Below are 16,883 nucleotides of genomic sequence, written 5' to 3' on the forward strand. Positions count from 1 at the left end.
CTGGTGGCAGCAGCTGTGGAAACAGTGGCAGGATGGTGGTAAGCACAGACACACGTATTTAAGGGGAGGTGAGAAGTGCCTAGGGAACATCCCCAGCTGCAGACCAAACCCGACAGCTTGCGATCCCAACACCAGGGAAGGCAGACCCTTATCGTCTCGGACCATGACGGCCAGAGGGTGTAGGGATGGAGGAGGAGGCTCCTGGTCTCTCAGCGGAGAGTAAACAGTGGGAATCCATCTTGGACTCCCGTCCCCATGCAAAACACCACAGTGTGGTGAGAAGGGTCGCCCAGTTGTGACAAGTGCATGGGGCTCTGCCCCCTCTAGCATAGGACGTGTGGCAGCTCTACCCAGGAAGCAAATATGAACACAAAACTGTCAGGCTGACACAGATCGTGATAGAGATCCCAATCATGCAGCTGACCAGACAACAAATATCTAATCAAATGGATCAGCAGATTGAAAATCTTTCTGATGCACAGTTCAGAGCTTTGGTTTTACAAATGCTTATAGACCTAACAACAGAGCTTAAACAAGATGGGGAGGGAATTGATGCTAATCCTGCTGAAATGAATGAAAACACATACAAAACTAGTGGTGAGGGACAGAAAACTGGGGATCAAATCAACAAATCGGAACATAGGGAAGGAACAAACAGTCAACCAGTGTAGAAAAAGGAAACGAAAAGGGAAAATGAGGAGATGCTCAGGAACCTATGGGACAGCTATAAACAGGCCAACATCTGAATCATAGGGTTGTCAGAAGGTGAAGAAGAAGAACTAGAAATTGAAAAATTGTGTGAAAAAATAATGAAGCAGAACTTCCCTAAATTGGGGAAAGAAATAGACTTACGGGTCCAGGAAGCACAGAGAGTTTCAAAAAAACTGGACCCGGGGGAACCACATCAAGACACATTATAATCAGAATGTCAAAAATTAAGGATAAAGAGAGAATCTTAAAAGCAGCAAGAGAGAAGAAGAGAATTATGTACAAAGGGGTCCCAATTAGACTCTCAGCTGATTTCTCAAAAGAAACTCTGCAGGCAAGAAGAGACTGGCAAGAAATATTTAAAGCAATGAAAAGCAAAAACCTACAACCATGATTACTCTATCCAGTGACACTGTCATTCAGAATAGAAGGGCAGAGAAAGTGCTTTCAGGACAAAATAAAACTGAAGGAGTTCATCAGATCCAAACCACTTTTATATGAAATGTTAAAGGGACTTGTTTAGGAGAAAGAGGATCAAAACTATGAACGTTAAAATGAAAACTATCACAACAGCCAACAACAGAAGCTAGGGAATCAAAACAAAGACAAACTAAGTAGGGAACAAGAGTGGGAAAAGAATTATAGATATGGGGAACATTTTGGGAGGAGGTAAGCAGGGAGAGGGAAGGGAGGAATGGGAGGGAGATGGTTCAGAAATTAAGAAGCATAGTAGGAGAGAGTGGAGTAGATTGGAAGATGTTGAGTGGAACTATATGAACAACTAATGGGCATGGACTAAGTGGGGTGGGGGGACAACTGGAGGGAGGGAGACCTGGGTGGAGGGGAACAAAGGGAAAAGAAATTGGAACAACTGTAACAGCATAATCAATAAAGCATATAACAAAAAAAAAGCAAAACATGGAAGCAATAAATGTCAAGGAAGAGCATACTGTTCAATCAAAATGTGTGATGGGGCATGTGCTGAGGCATCCAAGGTCACATGAAGAAGAGGCAGAAGAGGAGGCCACAGATCTAGGGCTTCTCATCTTAAATGCCAAACTTTCACCCCGCATCCTGCTATTTACTCTTCTAAGAGCCACAGAGTGAGCCTCTGGTAATGGAAAGATGTGCACACCATGGTTGCTACCCTCAGGGATTAATTTAAACTTGTCTTTAAGCATATATTTTAAGTAAAGAATAACACAAAGCATCCAGAGTTAAGTGCCAAAGAAATTAATTATACAGTCAGATAGTGCTACAAGAACTCCTGAGGAAAGTCCGCAAGAAGGCAGGTGGCCAGACACCTCCTGTGAGCTGGAACCTGGTTTTACCAATAACCACCGTCTTAGCAGCAAAGCTTAGAAGAGTGTTTTTTTTCAATGCAGTGACCTTTCTTTTGGGCATGGCCCTTGTGCCAACTATTCAGGGAGTAGGATATTTGCATGCTATACATTGCCTGTATTTTTTGGTAGTCAGTCTCTTCTCCACCCACCGCCCCTCCCCCCAATCTCCCAGTTCCCAGCTTGCTAAAAGATCCTAAGTACAAAGTGGCCACGCGGCAAGAATGTAGGCTATTCATGGGATTGACAGCATGCACTTCCTCTCACCAGGGCTGACTTGCTTATCACTCCTGATGAGTGACTGACCTGCCAAAAGCACAGACCAACATGAGCATCCTCTACGGCACCATTTCCCAAGGAGACCAGTGGCAGTTCGATGACATTGGACCTCTTCCATCATGAAGAGGGCATAGAATTGTCCTCATGGAGATAGACACATGCTGTGTTTGGATTTGCCATCCTTGCTTGTAAGCCTCCAGCTAGCTTACAAAATGTCTTTTTCACCATCATAGTCTTCCTCACAACACTGCTTCTAATCAAGGAATTCATTTCTCAGGAAAAGAAGTGTGGCAATGGGCTCAAGTCCATTGAATTCACTCATCACATACTTTATCACCCAGAAGCAACTGGTCCAGATGAATGGTGGAATGAGATACTAGAGTCTCAGCTGTGGCTCCAGGTTGGAGACAGCCCTCTAAAGTAATGGTGCTATTTCTTCCATAACGAGCATACAGAGATCTCATAATCAAAGGCTGGAAGTCAGAATGGCTCCTCTTACTATGACATCTACAAACTCACAGAATCTTTGTTTCCTGTTCCTGCAGCTTTAAGCTCTGCTAGTGGTTCCATTGAATCAGAAGTTAATATTCTCCCTCTGGCTATTTTGGGTTATGTGTGCCACTGAAGCAATAGGCAGTTGGAGAGGGAGGGGGGATTACTCTACTAGTTGGGGTGATTAACAGGAAATGTAATTGCAGAGATGACTGTTTCTGGAGCCTAAGGGATTCTTGAGGGCATCCTTCACTATTTCTGTGTCCAATAGTAAACATTAATGGAAAAATCTTAGTAATCAAAATACATAGGATCTCTAAGGAATGAAGATTTAGGTCATTCTATCACTCCATCAGGTAAAAACCACTGACCAGATGATATTTTGGATGAGGATGATGAAAACACAAAATCATGAAATAGGTAGTATATATATAAACATACATACATATGTTTTTCTTATATATATATATGTATATGTATATGTGTGTATATATATGTATATGTATATATGTAATACATATATAAACTTTGTGACCAGTTACACAAACAAGGACTGTAGCTATTATGCATATTTTCTTCTTTCCATGTGTGTATTATTTTCTGTCCTCCTTCCCTTGTTCTGTCATGCAAGTTTTTGGATATTAACATCGCAATTTACTCTTGAAGGAAGAAAATGTGCAGATAATGAAACTTTCCTTTTAGAGGAGTAGTTAACATGACCTGCTAATGAGTAGTGTGACTGTCTCCCATAGATGGATACGATGACAGTTGACACTTTGCATCTCCTCATCTTGAGGAGAGAATAAAGATGTCTTTTTACAAAAGATGGTTGCATCTCATTAGGTGAAGCAACTATTTTTTAATGGTTGCAGGAAGTTCAAATCTGTGTGGAAAGGAGAGAATAAATGGTGAGTATCCAAAGAAGTACCTAGAACAGCCAAACAATTGTCTTTCTGATTTGAAGCCATCTTTCCAAACTCTGCCTTGTGATCCTGGGGATCTGCTGTGCCACAGATCCACTCTCAGCTCTGTCATTTGGCACTACTGGAGGAAGACTGCAGGCGGGAGGAGGAATAAAGAACTTGGTCCTTCCTGTTGGTGCCTGCCTGCTTCCTGTTCTTGTCAGATTCATTTACCCAGCCATAGCAATTTGTTTCAAGGCAGCAGTTGAATATTGTCTAAAGTTTTTCCAGTGCAGTCCCACTGTGCCACCCCCACCCTCACCCCAGGGACACCAATTCCAGCTGCCTAGATCCCTCTCCTTAGAAGGATTGAGTCCCAACCCCATGGGACTCCTCCAAACTCAGTGACATCAGTCCCAACCCAGCAGTTTACTTTTCTCAGAAGTTTCCCTTTCAGCTCTGTGTGCTCCCCCCTTTCAAAGTTCTAGGTTTTATTTTATTTTATTTTATTTTGGTTTTTCAATTACAGTTGTCCCCTTTTCCCCTAATTTCTCTCCCCCACCCAACCCACCCCCTCTACCGCCATCATATCCCTCCCCGTTGTCCATGTCCATGAGTCTTTTATATGGGTTCTTTGACTAATCCCTTCCCTTACTTATCCCCCTTCTCTCCCTCTCCCCTCCCCCCTATTGACTGCTATTCTGCTCTTTGTTCTATTTAGTTCCTTTGTTTGTGTTGTTCTTTAGTTTCCTGTATTAGGTGATATCATATGGTATTTTGCTTTCTTTGCCTGGCTTATTTCACTAAGCATAATTCTCTCTAGTTCCATCCATGTTGTTGCAAATGGCAGGAGTTCCTTCTTTCTTTCTGCTACATAGTATTCCATTGTGTAAATGTACCACAGTTTTTTGATCCACTCATCTACAGATGGGCACTTAGGTTGTTTCCAGCACGTAGCTATTGTAAACAGTGCTGCAATGAACATAGGGGTGCATAAGTTCTTTTGAATTGGTGTTTCAAGATTCTTCGGGTATAATCCTAGTAGTGGAGTCGCTGGTTCAAAAGGCAGTTCCATTTTTAATCTTTTGAGGTAATTCCATACTGTTCTCCATAGTGGCTGCACCAGTCTGCATTCCCACCAACAGTGCAGTAGGGTTCCCGTTTCTCCACATCCTCGCCAGCACTTGTTGCTTGTTGATTTGTTGATGATGGCCATTCTGACTGATGTAAAATGGTATCTCATTGTGGTTTTTATTTGCATCTCCCTGATGGCTAATGATGTTGAGCATTTTTTCATGTGTCTATGGACCTTCTGTATGTCCTCTTCGGAGAAGTGTTTGTTCAGGTCCTTTGCCCATTTTTTAATTGGGTTGTTTGTTTTCTTGATGTTGAGTCGTATCAGCTCTTTATATATTTTGGAAATCAGTCCCCTGTCTGTGATGTCATTGGCGAATATGTTTTCCCATGTGGTTGGTTTCCTTTTCATCTTGCTGATGTTTTCTCTTGCTGAGCAGAAACTCTATAGTTTGATGTAATCCCATTTATTTATTTTTTTCCTTTATTTCTCTTGCTTTAGGAGATGTATCCGTGAAGAGATTGTTACGTGAGATATCTGATATTTTCTTGCCTATGTTTTCCTCTAGGACTTTTATGGTGTCACGGCTTACATTTAAGTCTTTGATCCATCTTGAGTTTGTTCTCGTGTGTGGTGTAAGTTGGTGGTCTAGTTTCATTTTTTTGCACGTCCCTATCCAGTTCTCCCAGCACCATTTGTTAAAGAGGCTCTTCTCACTCCATTTTATGTTCCTTCTTCCTTTATCAAATATTAGTTGACCATAGAGGCCTGGGTTTATTTCTGGACTCTCTATTCTGTTCCACTGATCTATACATCTGTTCTTATGCCAGTACCATACTGTTTTGATTACAGTGGCTTTGTAGTATTGTTTGATATCTGGTGTTGTGATTCCTCCTGCTGTGTTCTTCTGTCTCAAGATTGCTTTTGCTATTCGGGATCTTTTTTGGTTCCATATGAATTTATGGAGTATTTGTTCTAGGTCTGTGAAATATGTCATTGGTATTTTAATAGGGATTGCATTGAATCTGTAAATTGCTTTGGGTAGTATGGCCATTTTGATGATGTTGATTCTTCCCATCCAAGAATATGGTATTTGCTTCCATTTATTTGTTTCTTCCTTAATTTCTTTCTTCAATGTTATGTAATTTTCAGAGTACAGGTCTTTTATCTCTTTGGTTAAGTTTACTCCTAGGTACTTTATTTTTCTTGTTGCTATAGTATATGGTATTTTCTTTTTTGTCTCTGTCTCTGATATTTTATTGCTGGTGTACAGAAATGCCTTAGATTTCTGTATATTTATTTTGTACCCTGCGAATTTGCCAAATTCACTTATTATATTGAGTAGTCTTTTAGTGGAGTTTATAGGATTTTCTAGGTATACTATCATGTCATCTGCATATAATGAAAGTTTTACTTCCTCTTTCCCAATTTGGATGCCTTTTATTTCTTTTTCTTGTCTGATTGCTGTGGCTAGGATTTCCAACACTATGTTGAAAAGGAGTGGAGAGAGTGGACAACCTTGTCTAGTTCCTGAGTTCAGGGGGAATGCTTTCAGTTTTTGTCCATTGAGTATGATGTTGGCCTCAGGCTTCTCATATATAGCCTTAATTATGTTAAGGTATGCTCCCTCTATTTCCATTTTGCTGAGTGTTTTCATCATAAATGGGTGTTGTACTTTATCAAATGCTTTTTCTGCATCTATTGATATGATCATGTGATTTTTGTCTTTGATTCTGTTTAGGTGATGTATTATATATATTGATTTGTGAATATTAAACCATCCTTACATCCCTGGAATGAAGCCCACTTGATCGTGATGTATGATCTTTTTGATGTATTGCTGGATCCTGTTTGCCAATATTTTATTGAGGATTTTAGCATCGATGTTCATCAGTGATATTGGCCTGTAGTTTTCTTTCTTTGTTGTGCCTTGACCTGCTTTGGGGATTAGGATAATACTGGCTTCATAGAAAGAGTTTGGGATTTTCCCCTCTTCTTGGATTTTTTGGAACAGTTTGAGGAGGATGGGAGTTAGTTCTTCCCTGAATGGTTTGTAGAATTCGCCTGTGAAGCCATCCGGTCCAGGGCTTTTGTGTGCAGGGAGATTTTGGATTACTGTTTCAATTTCCTTTTTTGTTATTGGTCTGTTGAGACTTTCCACTTCTTCTTGATTCAGTTTTGGAAGGTTGTATGTTTCTAGAAATTTGTCCATTTCTTCTAGATTGTCAAATTTCTTGTCATACAGTTGTCTGAAGTAATTTCTAACTATCATTTGTATTTCTGAGGTATCAGTCGTGATTTCTCCTCTTTCATTTCTGATTTTGTTTATTTGGGTCTTCTCTCTTTTTTTCTTGATTAGACTGGCTAGAGGCTTGTCGATTTTGTTGATTTTTTCGAAGAACCAGCTCCTAGTTTTGTTGATCTTTTGGATTGTTTGTTTAGTCTCTATGTCATTTAATTTTGCTCTGATCTTGATGATTTCATTCCTTCTTCTTGCCCTAGGCTTTGTTTGTTGTTGTTGTTCTAGTTCTTGTAGCATTATGGTTAGGTTTTTTATTTGAGATTCTTCTATCCTTTTCAGATATGCCTGTATTGCTATGAACTTCCCTCTCAGGACTGCTTTTGCTGTGTCCCACAGGTTTTGGGCTGTTGTGTGCTCATTATCATTAGTTTCTAGAAATTTCTTGATTTCTTCTTTGATGTCATTGTTAACCCATTCATTATTTAATAGCATGTTATTCAATATCCATGAGTTTGGGTGTCTTTGATTTTTTTTCTGAGGTTGATTTCTAGTTTCAAGGCATTGTGATCTGAAAAGATGCTTGATATGATTTCAATTTTCTTGAATTTGTTGAGGCTTGTTTTGTGACCTATCATGTGGTCTATCTTCGAAAATGTCCCATGTGCACTTGAAAAGAATGTATATTTTGCTTCTTTGGGGTGAAAAGTTCTATATATATCAGTTAGATCCATGTGGTTTAGTGTGTTGTTCAAAGCCTGTATATCCTTGGTGTTTCTTTGCTTTGATGATCTGTCTATTGTTGATAATGGAGTGTTGAAGTCCCCTACTATGAGTGTGTTGTTGTTGATATCCTTTTTGTGGTTTTCTAGTATTTGCTTTATGTATTTGGGTGCTCCTATGTTGGGTGCTCCTATGTTGGGTGCACATATGTTTATCAAAGTCATATCTTCTTGATGGATTGTTCCTTTAAGTATTATGAAATGTCCTTCTTTGTCTCTTTTTATTGTCCTTGCTTTGAAATCCGTTTTATCTGGTATGAGGACTGCTACCCTGGCTTTTTTTTCCGGTCCGTTTGCTTGGAATATTTTTTTATATCCCTTTACTTTCAGTCTATGTAAATCTTTTGTTTTCAGGTGTGTTTCTTGTAGACAGCAAATATGTGGGTCCTGTTTTCTTATCCATTCCATTAACCTATGTCTTTTAATTGGAGCATTTAATCCATTTACATTTAAGGTTATTATTGACGTGTATTTATTCATTGCCCTTTGTACCTCTGTTCCTCTCCTCTCTTGTTCTTTTCTTCTTTTTTCTTAGAACACTCCCTTTAGCATCTCTTGCAATGCTGGTTTGGTGGAGATGTATTCTTTCAGTTGGCCCTGGCTGGTTTAGCTCAGTGGATTGCGCGTCGGCCTGCGAGCTAAGTGTCGCTGGTTCGATCTTCCAGTCAGGGTACATCAGAGAAGGAAAACTCTGACTCCAAAAAACCTCCGCTGCCTTGCGGCATACCTCTTCAGGGGAAAGGCTAAGGGAGTAAACCCCGACAGAAAATCCGGAGCCGGAGTCCCTAAGGCGGTTTGACGTTGTAGTCAACACCGGCAACTCCTGCGGCGCACCTGAAGCCAAGCTGTATTGACTCCGTCTTTCCCTTGGACCCTTCAGCTGCGAAGAGAGGGGGGGTCTGCTGCATGGGCAACAGCAGACCCTCCATATCACCCTGCCCAGGCTCTGTAGCTTCAGCGTCATCGCAAGATGTCGATTCAACATGGGAGGAGACAGATACGATGTCACTCCCGAGTCGGACTGCACAGCCATTCTCGGCGGTGCAGATAGACTCTTGGGAAGCTACACCATCGTCTCTCGAGACGGACGGCTGCCGACGATTCTTTCAGTCTTCCTTTGTCTGAGAAACTCCTTATTTCACCTTCTATTTTGAATGAGAGCCTTGCTGGGTAGAGTATTCTTGGTTGTAAGCCTTTGTTTTTCATTGCTTGAAATATTTTTGACCATTCCCTTCTGGCTTGTAATGTTTCTGTTGAGAAATCAGTTGATAGCCTTATTGGAGCTCCCTTGAATGTTATTTGCTGTTTTTCTCTTGCTGCTTTTAGGATTCTCTCTTTGTCTTGGAATGTTGCCATTTTAACTATGATGTGCCTTGGAGTGGGTTTTGGGGGGTTCCTCTTCATTGGAACTCTCTGTGCTTCCTGAACTTGTATAACTTTTTCTCTCATTAGGTTCGGAAAATTTTCTGTCACTATTTCTCCTATCAGTTTTTCAGTTCCATGCTCCTTTTCTTCTCCCTCTCTAATTCCGATGATCCTGATATTATTTCTTATCATGCTATCCTGTAATTCCCTTACATCTTGTTCATATTTTTTCAATCTTTTTTCATTTTGCTGTATTGTCTGGGAGTTTTTCTCTACATTATCTTCTAACTCACTAATCTGATCCTCTGCTTTGTTTAGTCTGCTTTTGACTGATTCTACTGTGTTTTTTAGTTCAGAGATTGCATTCTTAAGTTCTTCCTGGTTCTTGTCAACAGTTTCTATGTCTTTTTTTATGCTGGTGTAGTTCTCTGCAAGTTCCCTGTAATTTTCTTGGAGCTGCTGGTAACTTCCTTGGAGGTTGTCATAGTTGATTTTAAGGATGTCGAGTATATTGAGCTTCTTTACCACCATTGTTTTGAATTCCATGTCTGACATTTGGGCTATGTCTATTTCATCTATCTCTCTTTCTGAGGATTCCTCTTTTCTCTTCATGGAGGGGTTATTTCTGCATCTTACCATGTTGGATTCTTTTTGTTTGTTTTTATTTATTTATTTATTTGGTTTTTTGGGGGGGGGGCAATCTGCTTTGACTTCCCTCCTTTGTGATGTGAGATTCTTTATCGGAGATCTGGGGGTTTCAGTGGTGCAGTCTCTTTGATATCCTGAGCCTGATGTTCTTGAGTTACCCTTTATGTCATTTGTTTATGCTGTTTGGTTATATTTCAGATGTTCTTTGATAGGATCTTCCTTCTGGCTAGTTAGTTGAGAGTCACTCTATCCGCTTTGTCTTGAGTTCTTTTGTGGATATTCTGTTAAAGACATAAACACACAGCCCAGGCAGGAGACCCACACCCTCAAAAATATCCCCCACTCTATCCTGCTATCGTCAGCCAACGAGCCCGTATTAATATAAATGTAAAGAGATTAGAGGTTTTATACTATCAGAAGAATAGATAAGAGTTGTTTTGGGGGAGGAAAAATATAATTTTTGATAGAGGGGGTGATAGATTAATAATAGTTGAGACTGTGCAAGCCAGTAGGTAATATTTACATTGTATGTTAATAAAAATAGAAGAAAAGGATAGAAAAATGCATAATATAGTAAGAAAGTGGGATTGTATTGTATTGGATTTATATAGTAATTATATTCTATTATTTAGAGTGATAGGGGGGCTAAACTAGACACACAAATGAATAAACAACGATTAAAGAAAAAGGATGAGAAGGAGAGGTTATATGCAACACGTTAGAGATAAAGTTTGTTATTCTTTTTGGAAGGGGAGAAAAAAAAAACACCCCCCAAAAAACCCAAGAAAATAGAAGAAATAAAGAAGAGAGAGAGAGAAACCCACAAAACCCCCTAAAAAAAACCCAAGAAAAGAGAAGAAAGAAAAGAACAAAGAAAGATAGAAAAGAAAGAATAAAGAAAAAAGAGAGAAAAATAATACTCCCCCAACCCCCCCCAAAAAAAAACCCAAGAAAGGAGAAGAAAGAAAAGAATAAAGAAAGAAAAGAAAGAATTAAGAAGAAAGAAGAGAGAGAAAAAAATTGAAAAAAAAATACCCCCCCCAGAAAAACCTCCCCCCCAAAAAAACAAGAAAAGAGAAGAAAGAAAAGAATAAAGAAAGAAAGAAAGAAAAGAAAGAATTAAGAAGAAAGAAAGAGGAAAGGGAGGAAAAAATTGAAAAAAAAAAAAAAGAAAAGCGATGTTTTTACTCCGTTTTAGCCTTGGTGTGTTGCCTTCTTTTTCTGTGCCCGCAGCTGGTCTAGTGTGGCAGGTCAGAGGTTCTTGTTTCTTGCAGCACTGGTGTGCACCCGCGGTTGCCGCAATGGTGCGCGCCCGTGGTTGCCGGCATGGCGCACCCCCTTGCTGCCCGCCGGAGCCAGTTGAGGTGCCCTTGCGCGCGAGCCCCTGTGAGCCCGGGCAGCCCGAGAGCTTGCCCCAGGATTGGCGCCTATTGTTACCGGGCCGCGGTGGTTCCGCGTTTGCGCCAAGGTGTCCCTGCGCGTGTCCCTGCACGGTGGCCCGAGAACTTTCCCCAGGATTGGCGCCTATTGTCCCCTGGCTGAGGTGTTTTCGCACTCGCGCGCCGCCCGTGCACTTAGTCCCGCTGAGCCGAGCTCTGGGAGTTGGTCTCTCGCCTCTTAGGGCAGGGCCGGGGACACTTGTGCTGAGTGGAAGTGAGCGTCTGTGAGTCGCTGCGCCCGCTGTTCCCGTGCTGCAGCCGCCCACCTTCCCTCACCCATCTGGGCGGGCACAAACAGAGCCTGTGCTAGTGGTCTGCTTTCCGGCCTGGGTCCCGGCTCCCACGGGAGCTGTCTAGGGGTATCTGCGCACGGTCCTCTGCGTGTTCAGTGGGCCCTCCCTGTGCCCGTTGGGGCACTGATCTTATGTCCATTGGGGAGTGTCTGAGGGACGCCTGGACTCACGGCCCCACGCACCTGGGCCAGTGAGTGAGAGCACTTCCCTATGTGCGCCCCTGCGACCCAAGGGAAGGGTTGGGGAGTGGATGAGCGCGCCTCTATGCCTGCACTCCTCAAGAATGGCCTACCACCCCCAAACTTTCCTCCCCGCTCCACCGTCCACTAGGGAAAAATATAAAGGAGAGGTATGTTCTCACTTGCCCGGCAGCATGCTGTCTCCTGTCCTTCGGTGCCAATGCCACTTGGCCGAGTCCTGTCTCTGCCAGCGGGCAGAGATCCGCTCTCCTCCTGACTCCTCTCCAGGGCAGCCTGTGGTCGCCAAAAAGCCTTTGTGTACTTCCAGCCGCAGCTCCGGCAGCCGCCCCAGTCAGGGATCCCGTTTCGTCCCCTTTTCCTCCGCTATCCTCACTAAACAAGTTGTTCCCAGATGGATTTTCTCTAATCCAGTAGTGCCATGGCTCGACTCCTGCCAGTGTCCAGCTGCTCACTGAGATGTTCTGTCTGCAATTAGCCCAAACTGCAGACGGGTCTCGGGAGCTGAAAATGCAGCCTCTGCTCACTCCTCCGCCATCTTACCTCCAAAGATCTAGGTTTTAATAACTCCAACCTCCTCCCTTTGTTCCCCCAGTTCTAGGGGTGGTAGCTACTTCCTGCTGTTACTACTTCTATGATACCCTAATATTCTTCTGAGCCAGTTTACAGTTCTTTTGTGTTAATTTTTATGTATAAATTTTCAAAATACCTGTTATGGCTTCTGTATCCTGAGAGGCCCTTACTGAGACATCTATCAATGGGAATTTCTACAAGGAGATGGCAGACAGTAGGTGGAAGCCCCACCTTTGAATCTGGCCTCCACCACACATTATGCTCCAGCAACATCAGAACTGCCTGTAGCCCCCCCAATTCATCGTGTGGTTTGTGCTTCTCTGTGGTTTGTCCAACCTATTCTAGGAGTCATGACAAGACCACCTATAGGACCAAGGTGAGTAGTGAGGGATGGATCTAGAGACATAGGTTAGGGCAGACTGAATGGATGGAATAGAATTTTTCTACTTTGTATTGTTGAGAGGCTCAACTTGAAAAGATTTTAGCCAAGGAATTATATGGAAACAGCAGTGTTTCAGGAGCTACATCTGGAAGCCATATTGGAATTATTTTTTTTAATTTTGTTTATATTGTTTTTCTATGACAATTGTCCCACTTTCTCCCTCATTGCTACTACCCCCCACCCAGCCCACCCCTCTCCCACAGTCAATCCCCACCCTGTTTTTCTTGTCCATGAGTCATTTATACTAGTTCCTTTACTAAACCCCTCCCCCAGTTACTTCCCTTCTCTACTTCCCCCTCCCCCCTGATAACTGTTACTCTGTTTTTTGTTCAATTTTGTTCATTTGTTTGTGTTGTTCCTTAGTCCCTTGAATTGGGTGATATCATATGGTATTTTTCTTTCATTACCTGACTTATTTCACTAAGCATAATTCTCTCTAGTTCCATCCATGTTGCCACAAACAGCAGGAGTTCCTTCTTTCTTTCTGCCACATAGTACTCCATTGTGTAAATGTACCACAGTTTTTTAATCCTCTCATCTACAGATGGACACTTAGGCTGTTTTCAGCACTTGGCTATTGTAAACAGCACTGCTATGAACATAGGGGTGTATAGGTTCTTTGGAATTGGGGTTTCAGGATCCTTCGCATATAATCCTAGCAGTGGAATCGATGGCTCAAAGGGCAGGTCCACTTTCAGTTTTTTGAGGAAATTCCATACTGTTTTCCACAGTGGCTGTACCAGTCTGCATTCCCACCAACAGTGCACTAGAGTTCCTGTTTCTCTACATCCTTGCCAGCACCTGTTTGTTGATTTGTTGATGATGGCCATTCTGACTAGTGTAAAGTGGTATCTCATTGTGGTTTTTATTTGCATCTCTCTGATGGCTGGTGATGTTGAGCATTTTTTTCATGTGCCTCTGGATCCTCTGTATTTTCTCCTTGGAGAAGTGTTTGTTCAGGTCCTTTGCCCATTTTGTAACTGGGCTGTCTGTCTTCTTTGTGTTGAAATATCTAAGTTCTTTTTTATTTTTATTTTTTTTATTTTTTGGTTTTTCAATTACAGTTGTGAGACATCTAAGTTTTTTATATATTTTGGAGATCAGTTTCTTGTCTGAGGTATCATTGGCAAATATGTTTTCCCATATGGTTGGTTCCCTTTTCATCTTGCTAATGTTTTCTTTCACTGAGCAGAAACTCTTTAGTTTGATGTAGTCCCATTTGTTTATTTTTTCCTTTATTTCCCTTGCCTTAGGAGATGCATTAGTAAAAATATTGTTACGTGGGAGATCTGAAATTTTTCTGCCTATGTTTTCCTCTAGGACTTTTATGGGGTCACGGCTTACATTTAAGTCTTTGATCCATCTTGAGTTTATTCTGGCATATGGTGTAAATTGGTGGTCTTAGTTTCATTTTTTTGGATGTCCGTGTCCAGTTCTCCCAACACCATTTGTTGAAGAGGTTATTTTAATTCCATTTTATGTTCCTTCTCCCTTTGTCCAATATTAGTTGACCATAGAGACCTGGGTTAATTTATGGGCTCTCCATTCTGTTCCATTCATTTGTATGTCTGTTCTTATGCCAGTACCAGGATGTTAGTATTACAGTGGCCTTGTAGTATAGTTTGATGTCAGGTATTGTGATTCATCCTATTGTGTTCTTCTGTCTCAAGATTGCTGTGGCTATTCGGGGTCTTCCTTGGTTCCCTATAAATTTTTGAAGTATTTGTTCTAGGTCTGTGAAATACGTTGCTGGTATTTTAATAGGGATTGTGTTAAATCTATAACTTGCTTTGGGTAATATGGACATTTTAATAATGTTCACTCTTCCCATCCATGAACATGGTATATGATTCCATTTATTTGTATCTTCCTTAATTTCTTTCTTCAGTGTTATGTAGTTTTACCTCTTTGGTTAAGTTTATTCCTAGGTACTTTATTTTTCTTGTTGCTATAGTAAATGGATTTTTTTTCTAGTTTCTATCTCTGACATTTTATTGTTGGTGTAAAGAAATATCTTTGAGCCTGGCTGCTGTGGCTCAGTGGATTGAGCATCGGCCTGCGAACCAACTGTCACTGATTTGATTCCCAGTCAGGGCACATGACTAGGTGACCCGTCAGGTCCCCAGTTGGGGGCGCAAGTGAGAGGCAACCACACAGTGATGTTTCTCTCCCTCTCTTTCTCCTTTCCCCTCTCTCTAAAAATAAATAAACAAACGAATTAATTAATTAACATTTTTTAAAAAAGAAATGCCTTTGATTTCTGAATATTGACTTTGTACCCTGCTATTTTGCCAAATTCACTTATTAGGTCAAGTAGTTTTTTCATGGAGTCTGTAGGGTTTTCTATGTACATTATCATATCATCTACAAATAATGACAGTTTTATTTCTTCTATTCCAATTTGGATGCCTTTTATTTCTTTTTCTTGTCTGATTGCTGTGGCTAGAACTTCCAATACTATGCTGAATGGGAGTGGAGAGAGTGGATATCCTTGTCTTGTTCCTGATCTCAGGGGGAATACTTTCAATTTTTGTCCATTGAGTATGCTGTTGGCTTCAGGTTTCTCGTATATGGCCTTTATTATGTTGAGGTATGCTCCCTCTATTCCAAGTTTTCTGAGTGTTTTCATCATAAATGAGTGTTGTACTTTATCAAATGCCTTTTCAGCATCCATTGATATGATCATGTGGTTTTTGTCTTTCATTTTGTTTATGTGGTGTATTACATTTATTGATTTGTGAATATTAAACCATCCTTGCATTCCTGAGATGAATCCACTTGATCATCATGTATGATCTTTTTAATGTGTTGCTGGATCCGGTTTGCCAATATTTTGTTGAGGATATTAGTATCTATGTTCATCAGTGATATTGGCCTGTAGTTTTCTTTCTTTGTTGTATCTAAACCTGGTTTTGGAATTAGAGTAATACTGACTTCATAGAAAGACTTTGGGAGTCTTCCCTCTTCTTGGACTTCTTGGAATAATTTGAGAAGGGTAGGCATTAGTTCTTTCCTAAATATTTTGTAAAATTTGTCTGTGAAGCCATCGGTCCAGGGCTTTTTTGTGCTGGGAGTTTTTTTATTACTATTTCAATTTCAGTCTTTGTTATCAGTCTGTTCAGGCTTTCTGCTTCTTCTTGACTCAGTTTTGGAAGGTTGTATGTTTCTAGAAATTTGTCCATTTCATCTAGGTTGTCAAGTTTCTTGCCATATAGTTGTTTGTAGTAAGTTCTTACAAAACTTTGTATTTCTGTGATATTGGTTGTGATTTCTCCTCTTTCGTTTCTGATTTTGTTTATTTGGGTCCTCTCTCTTTTTTTCTTGATGAACCTAGCTAAAGGCTTGTCGATTTTGTTTATCTTTTCAAAGAACCAGCTCCTACTTTTGTTGATCTTTTGAATTGTTTGTTTAGTCTCTATGTCATTTAATTCTGCTCTGATCTTGATGATTTCTTTTCTTCTACTCGCTCTTGGCTTTGTTTGTTGTTGTTGTTCTAGTTCTTGTAGCTGTAGGGTTAGATTTTTTATTTGAGATTATTCCATCATTTTTAGGTATGCCTGTATTGCCATGAACTTTCCTCTCTGGACTGATTTTGCTGTGTTCCATCGGTTTTGAGCTGTTGTGTGCTCATTATCATTTGTTTCCAGAAACTTCTTGATTTCATCCTTGATATCATTGTTAACCCATTCATTGTTGGATAGCATGTTATTCATTTTCCATGAGTTTGAATGTCTTTGAGTTTTTTCCTTGAGGTTGATTTCCAGTTTCCAGTCATTGTGATCTGAGAAGACACTTGATATAATTTCAATTTTCTTAAATTTGTTGAGGCTTCTTTTGTGTCCTACCATGTGGTCTATCTTTGAAAACGTCCCATGTACATTCAAAAAGAATGTATATTTTTCTTCTTTAGGGTGAAAAGTTCTATATTTAACAATTAAGTCCATTTGATCTAGAGCAGCGGTTCTCAACCTGTGGGTCGCAACCCCTTTGGGGGTCAAACAACCCTTTCACAGGGGTCGCCTAAGACCATCGGAAAAAACATATATAATTACATATTTTTTTGTGATTAATCATTATGTTTTAATTATGTTCAATTTGTAACAATGAAA

Source organism: Furipterus horrens, unplaced genomic scaffold (genome assembly GCF_987537825.1).
Source record: "Furipterus horrens unplaced genomic scaffold, mFurHor1.1.pri manual_scaffold_2, whole genome shotgun sequence".
Taxonomy (NCBI): domain Eukaryota; kingdom Metazoa; phylum Chordata; class Mammalia; order Chiroptera; family Furipteridae; genus Furipterus; species Furipterus horrens.